At 36.5% G+C, this 7,246-nt stretch overlaps 1 protein-coding gene across 10 annotated transcripts in view; it reads left to right on the forward strand.

Moving 5' to 3' along the window:
• EPHA5 (EPH receptor A5) overlaps positions 1–7,246 on the forward strand; it is a 343,064-nt gene that overhangs the window by 37,555 nt on the left and 298,263 nt on the right. The window lies entirely within an intron of this gene.

A 7,246-nucleotide genomic window follows, 5' to 3' on the forward strand; every position in this document is an offset into this window, starting at 1 on the left:
CGTGTATGCGCAGGCACATCACGCACACATACTTCATGGTAATAACTTAAACTCTCCTTCCCTTTTTTAATCTGGACATATCTAGAAGTACTATATTACAGCAAGGTTTGCTTTTTATGCAAATTTTCTGCATTCATTCATTCAATAAGATTGGGCACTTAGTATATGTCAGTGAGTTTTCTAGGCACAGTGAGTATAGCACTGAAGAAAACAGAAGTCCCTGACCTGCTGGAACTCGAGGCAGCATTATTATTTTTAGAATGAGTAATCAAAGTGTGTTAGAACAATGTGGCCAATGAAATGCTTTCTAGTTCTGTCTTTTCTTTCTGTAGATGTACAAAAGTGGCAGAGAGGTGACAGTATTTGCTCAAGGTCACTCTGGTAGTTTGTGCTACACTGGGAAGAGCACATGTATTATATTTGGCACATGTGGTATCGTATCATTGTTTCTAATTGTCTTCCCATGAAAAAATACTTTTGCAAGTACATAAATTCATTTAATACTGACAATGGCAATGCAAAAAAAGATACTTAGTATTCTTCTTGTAGATGAGGAAAAGGAGGCTCAGTAAGGATAAGTGAATTGCCCAAGGTTAGGCAGCTGGTAAGAGACTGATTCTATTTCAAGCCCAGGTCTTCCAGGAGACTGATTATTTTAAACCAGAGGTGAAGTCCTCCAAACAGTTAGGTCTCCAGAGACATGACTAGATTCTGGATGTTGCCCAGATTTCTAGTTTATATAAAAGAGTAATTGATGCTGAAAAGGAAATTCATCTTAAAAAAGTTTTAAATGAGCCAGAGTGGGTTGCATTCTATCCATTGCCGGATCATAAGTGTTTGAAAAAAAATGTATATATAGCACATAAGTGCTCAGAAGTATGTTGCATTTGTTATATTGTGTGTATTTAATACACACACACATATAATTACATAATAGATAGATCATTAAAGGAATGAATTAACTTGACTCCCAGTTGTATCTATAATTCACTATTGTTTTGGGGACCTCTGTGAATCTTGGCTTTCCTAAGTGCTAGGTGGGGTTGTGTGACTATTATGTCATTTGTCTCACAGTGTTGTTTTTAGGATAAAAAGCACCACTTGATCCCTAAACTATCAAAGAAATAGAGAAGATGTTGGTTGATTTAAAGGCTGCTTCTCTATTGCTGTTTCCAGATATATCCAGAAAGCAGCATTTTGGTAGTTAAAAGCAATAACCACTCCCCTGTCTCTTTGGCATTTGACCATTGAAAGAAGTCGGTAGAGTTCAAGAATTTTTATATTTCGACACCCAAACATGAGACTCAATACTCTAATTTCACGCTGAATACAGTTAAGGAGCCTGCTTCTCCTTCTCCCTCTGCCTGCCACTCCCCCCCGACTTGTGCTCTCTCTCTCTCTGGCAAATAAGTAGATTAAATCTTAAAAATAAAATAAAATAAAATAAAATACTTGTAAGTTTTACAACTATTTTAATTTTTCAAGTGAATAGACTTTATTATCTTCACTTTCCCATTAAATGGCATGTATAGTAGCAAATTCCATATCTAGATTTCAGAAAAAGGTAAGCAAAACCGTCAAGAATGTATTTTTCTTTAGAGGTAAAAGTCGGGGTGCCTGGGTGGCTCAGTTGGTTAAGCGACTGCCTTCGGCTCAGGTCATGATCCTGGAGTCCCGGGATCAAGTCCCCTATCAGGCTCCCTGCTCGGCGGGGAGTCTGCTTTTCCCTCTGACCTTCCCCCCTCTCATGTGCTCTCTCTCTCTCTCACTCTCCCAAATAAATGAATAAATAAAATCTAAAAATAAAAAATAAAAATAAAAAAAAATAAAGGTAAAAGTCATGTTGTATAAATCCCATTTCAATTAAGATTATGCAAGTATTTAGAATAGATGAACAAACTTCATAGCAATACATTTATCTCAATTCTCTGATTGAATCATTTGGCTGAATAACAGTAGAATCAATAGACTCTTCTCAAATAACTATTTTCTAGGGGACAAGAAAATAACTATTTTCTAGGGACTCTTGATTTCAGCTCAGATCATGATCTCATGATCTCATGATTGCATGATCTCAGGGTCCTGGGATCGAGTCATGTGCCAGGCTCCGGGCTTGGCAGGGAGTCTGCTTGAGATTCTCTTTCTCCTTCTCCCTCTGCCCCTCCTTCTCTCTCTGATACAAATAAATCTAAAAATAAAATAAAAAATAAAATAACTATTTCCTCACTTAAGGCTTTCCTCTCTCTCCCTTTTATTTTCTTCCCTTAAACACTCAATCTTGTATCCATAACTTTATCAGCCTCTCTATACAGAACCTGAAGATGTATTTTGCTTCCTTTTAATTACATTAAATTTATTTTAGTCATCTTCTGAAGCATTTAATATTGATTAATCTTCATACTCTAAGCATAGATGTAAATAACATTGTTTTCTGAGAAATTTTAGCAAGTGTTTTCAAGGCTTATCCTCAGGAGAATATAATTAATGGTCATGATGTTTGTTTAGAGTAGATTATACTCTTATGTCTCAGAAATTCCACTATTGCTCTTTTTTTTTTTTTTCCCATGTGTTGGTCTTACAAAAGATCACAAGATACACCTGCCTCCTTTGCTTTAGTGGAGGCTGCCATTTCCCCACTGAGTTCTCTGTACTTCCTGGAGCTCGCAATGGGCAAGCCACCACATTCCCCAGTGCATCACCTCTGAATTGTGCTGCAAGCTCTTCTTTTATTTTTGCTGTCTCTTCTTTCAGTCAAATAAAATAAGCTTTATTGTGAAATCTTTTCTTATGCTGATTGCAGGGGCTATTAGGATCATTTGCAATAATTTATTCATTTGAGAAAGATTTCAGAATATTGACTTAAATCATATTTGTAATAAAATAGAGACAGAGTAACTGGGTCTCTGCCTGGGGGAGAAAGAACAAGCAATAGTCTTCCATTCAAGATACTTCAAAACAGGAGTTTATGGCTTTTCTTGTTTTAGTGTCACTTTTTTCTATGTTCTGATTTCTTTGAGCTAGAGAACCTGTGTACTTACTTTTAAAGTTGAAAATAACTCAGGTTTAGATTATTCAAAATGGACTGTGGATATATTGTTAGTGTGTTACGTGGATTCACTTGAATCAGGAAGAACTTAAACTAGATTTTCTATTCTGATACACAGATTTACCAAAAGTGTGTGTGGGGGGTAGTTTGTGTATGATTCATTTTCCCCAAAATTAAAGGCAAAAAGGATGAGGAAAAATATTTGAACACTGGTAATTGCTTACATCTTGATTATGATCAAGGTAAGTTTTGCCAGAATCTTATTTTGGCTTTGCTTTCCACTGAAGGAGAGGAAGGATAATGACAAGCATTGAGGCCCACACTGAGCATGGAGAGGCTAATAAAGATTAACGTAATGCTGAAGTGGGTAAAAAAGAACACATTAGTGGATATAGAAAAGCACTTTATTTGGACAGTGATAGAAAATAATTCTAAAGGGAATGGATATTATACTATATAATGCAAATGCCAGTATAATGAAGAACAATCCTGTTCCAAAGTAGCTTTGTATTCATTATTTTTTAGAAAAACAAAAAGAACACCCAACCCGTAAGGTAATTAAGATAAATAATTTAAGGAATTCAAGATAGTCATTAAGCATACACTGAAGTTTAGAAGAAGTACAATTTTGCATTTAGATTTCCCACATGGAAACTTAGCAATTATGAAGAAAGTTCTTTAAAATGTCCAGCTCTGCCTTGGCATACGAGACAAATGTTGTATTTAGTCTTTGATATATGCAATTATATTGAATGAATTAGTAATAGTCACAGTATATTCCTGCAAAATGGGATTGAGACATGCTTGTATTATTTATTTATTAGGTATCACTTTGTTTATTTGTTCAAAGTCACTATAAAATATTGCAAATATTTTTTTCTTTAGAGGCTCTCAAAACACTTTCCCACATTATTAAGGGATACTCTCAAATGTAAACTGGAGAATGACCTTATCCATGAAATCCTTTTGTTAATCCTTCCTTAACCTACCTGTAATCACCTAGCTAAAGGCTTCATCCTTCAGACCATGTTTTTTTTTTTTTTTTAAAGATTTTATTTATTTATTTGAGAGAGAGAATGAGATAGAGAGAGCATGAGAGGGGGGAGGGTCAGAGGGAGAAGCAGACTCCCCGCTGAGCAGGGAGCCGGATGCGGGACTCGATCCCGGGACTCCAGGATCATGACCTGAGCTGAAGGCAGTCGCCCAACCAACTGAGCCACCCAGGCGCCCCCTTCAGACCATGGTTTAAGTCCTATTTCCGCAGGAAGATATGGCTCCAAGACTAATTATTCTCCTCCCCGTTTTCAAATCGTGCTGTGAAATTCTTCTTCTTCCCTCCATCTCAACCCCTATCTCTTTTTCCCTCCAGATTGCAGTGTGTACAGCTATGTTATCCATACTCAACACCTTGTCTAGTTTTCTACTGAAACAATTCTTCCCATTCATTCCTTTTTTGATGGATTTTTCCATTGGTCTGTATAACAAGCAGGGAGCATAAATGTGAACAGTTTGGCAGATCATTTCTAAAGAGTCATATACAAGTTCCTGTCACCTCGCCTGTGATGTGAGATGCCTGTGTACACACTTGCATCCAACAGTCATTTCCCAATATCGTTTCCACCTGTTTCATATTGGGTCCTCATAGTTCCCTTTTCCTCATTACGTCTATGAGGATTTCTAGGTTTCTGTCTAGATTTTCTTTGCCAAATGGTGTGGTCCATGTAAAATCTAGGTCTACAATCCTTTTCCTTCTGAAAAAAATGTTCTGCTCTCATTGCTGTTTGTACCAGTTTCCATATGTGAATATGATGATTTTTTTTTGCTCCCATCTTCCCACTCATTAATGAAGATGTTAAATAAAACTGGGGCTTCCAGAGGTCCCCAGGGTCCAAACACTAGGTATTTTTCTGAGTAGTTTGATTGCTGTTTATCATAATCTTTTTTTCTCCTCTCACCATTCTTCAGCTGTTTTCAATTCATGTGACAGTGCTCCCATGCAAGTCAATTTGAATTAATTTTGCAAGCAAAATGCTTTATGGTTCTGAGTACATAATCTCCCTCTCCCACAGAGAAAAAATATACTGTAATCATCCAGCATTCCTGTTGATTATTTCCATTAAAGGCAGCAGGGGGAGAGAGAATGCTCAAGACTCCTCTCGTGTTTGAAGTTTTTGAGGTGTTTTTGCTATTCATTGCCTTATTCTTTCCTCCCCTCTGTTTCTCTCTCTCTCTCTTTTTTCTTTTATGCTATTCATTGCTTACACTAATGCAGAAAGTGATGGTCCAGACCGCTCAGCTTGCAATCTCTGTCCTCTGGAGCCTAGCCGCTGCGATCTTTGTGATCTTACACCCCACCACACTTTCCTCCAAATGAACTAATTTCTCTCTTCTTAACTCCTCAAAGGATTCATATAAATTTCTACCTCTAGCGTTTTGCACAAATTGCTTGAACTGCTTCACCTCCCACCCTCCATATAACCCATCTTACTGCTAATCATATTCTTTAAGGCCCAGCTGAAGTTTAAAACATGAGACCTTTCATTACCCCTCAACAGGGTGACCACTTCCCAGGCTGAATCAATATGGCACTCATTGTGTATTGAGCACACTAAAATTTAGATATTTTAGATTTACCTATTTTTTTGTGTGACTACTGTAAGTTTCTCCAGTGTAAAGACCTTTTTGTCTTTACCTGTAGCATGTCACTCGATGCCTTTGATGTAAATTTACACTAACTATGTCTGTTACTGGTTGATAAATAACTAGGCATCTGAATCTCTAGGAAGTGGTGGTTGTTTGGAACGAAAAGACTTCACATTTTTGGCTAAAAATAGAATAATGGAAAGCAACATCAAAGTGTTCTAATTCATTTTGGGTCATGCAATCCTGAGCCGGGATTATTTAATTATACAACTTATTTTACCAAAAGACTAATATATGCCAAGCACTGAGATTACATTGATAAACCATTCCTCTCCTATGCAAACAGACACGTTTGAATGACATCACCTAGAAACGTGAAAAATACAACCCGTACAAACATACACACAAATCTGGGGTCCACTCTCTATTGGGCTCAATCCAGATTACTAATTTATTTAAATACTGACCTCCTTAGAAGCAGTGTGTTTGACATGGAGACTTTGAAAACAGTTAATCTAGATTACAAATCTGGCTCTACCTTTTATTACAAATGTGTAGCAAGTTGTTTAATCTCTACATCTCTATTTCCTCATCTATAAGTTTGTGTATAAGACTACTACTGAACAATGTTCTTATAAGGATTAGGATGAGGTAATACTGTAATGTTTAGCACACTGCCTGGCCTTATTAAACAGTGTGTGGGGTTGCTACTATTCTTTATCTTGGTTTCCGTTCTTGGTTTTTGTTCTTATTTTTATTTTCCCCAGGAGGTACTTAGTAACGGATGCACTTATAATATCATTATATCTTGATCATTATCTTACTAAGTATATTTACTTAAAACGTAAAGATGGAAAAATATATTTGCTTGTTAAATAAAGCATCAAGATTCTTTATTAAATGAAGACTTAAGAGGTTTTACCAGAAGTCACCTGGCCATTTACATGGTAGTACACATATAAAGATTTCTAAAACATTTTTTTCCCCTGATGAACAATTCACTTTCACAAAAACAAAACAGGAATGTGCACTAATTGTAGCAAGAAGTGAAAATTCACAGTGAAAGGAGAAAACTATTTATCAAAAGCAGAACGATCATTTTGTAGACTGGTGGGTGCTACGGTCTGAATGTTTGTGTCCTCATCGAAATTCATATGTTGACATCACAGGGCCCCTGATTGTTTGAGGAGGTAGGGCCTTTAGGTTGTGCTTAGGTCGTAAGAGTGGGGCCCCCATGAATGACATTCGTGCCCTAATGAAGGATTAAGTTAGACATTCATGAAGCAGAGGAACACTATTTCCGTTATCTGTGTTCCAGATCAAATATTAAGAAATAAAGCTGAATTGGAATGTATTTTCTGAATAAGTTCAGATCCATCACCTATGGAACTGTATAGTCATAATAACATTTTGGAAGTGTTAAAATCATGTAAGGAAATCCCACATAAAGAAGCAATATTAATTGATAGTAAATATTGGCTTTCTCTTTTGTTTTTATATTTTTGTATCTGCAACTTGCTCATAAGCAAGAGACTTGGCTTTAGATGCAGCACAGGG

The sequence above is a fragment of the Leptonychotes weddellii genome, chromosome 2 (assembly GCF_054177405.1).
Source record: "Leptonychotes weddellii isolate Sample4059 chromosome 2, ASM5417740v2, whole genome shotgun sequence".
Classification (NCBI taxonomy): Eukaryota; Metazoa; Chordata; class Mammalia; order Carnivora; family Phocidae; genus Leptonychotes; species Leptonychotes weddellii.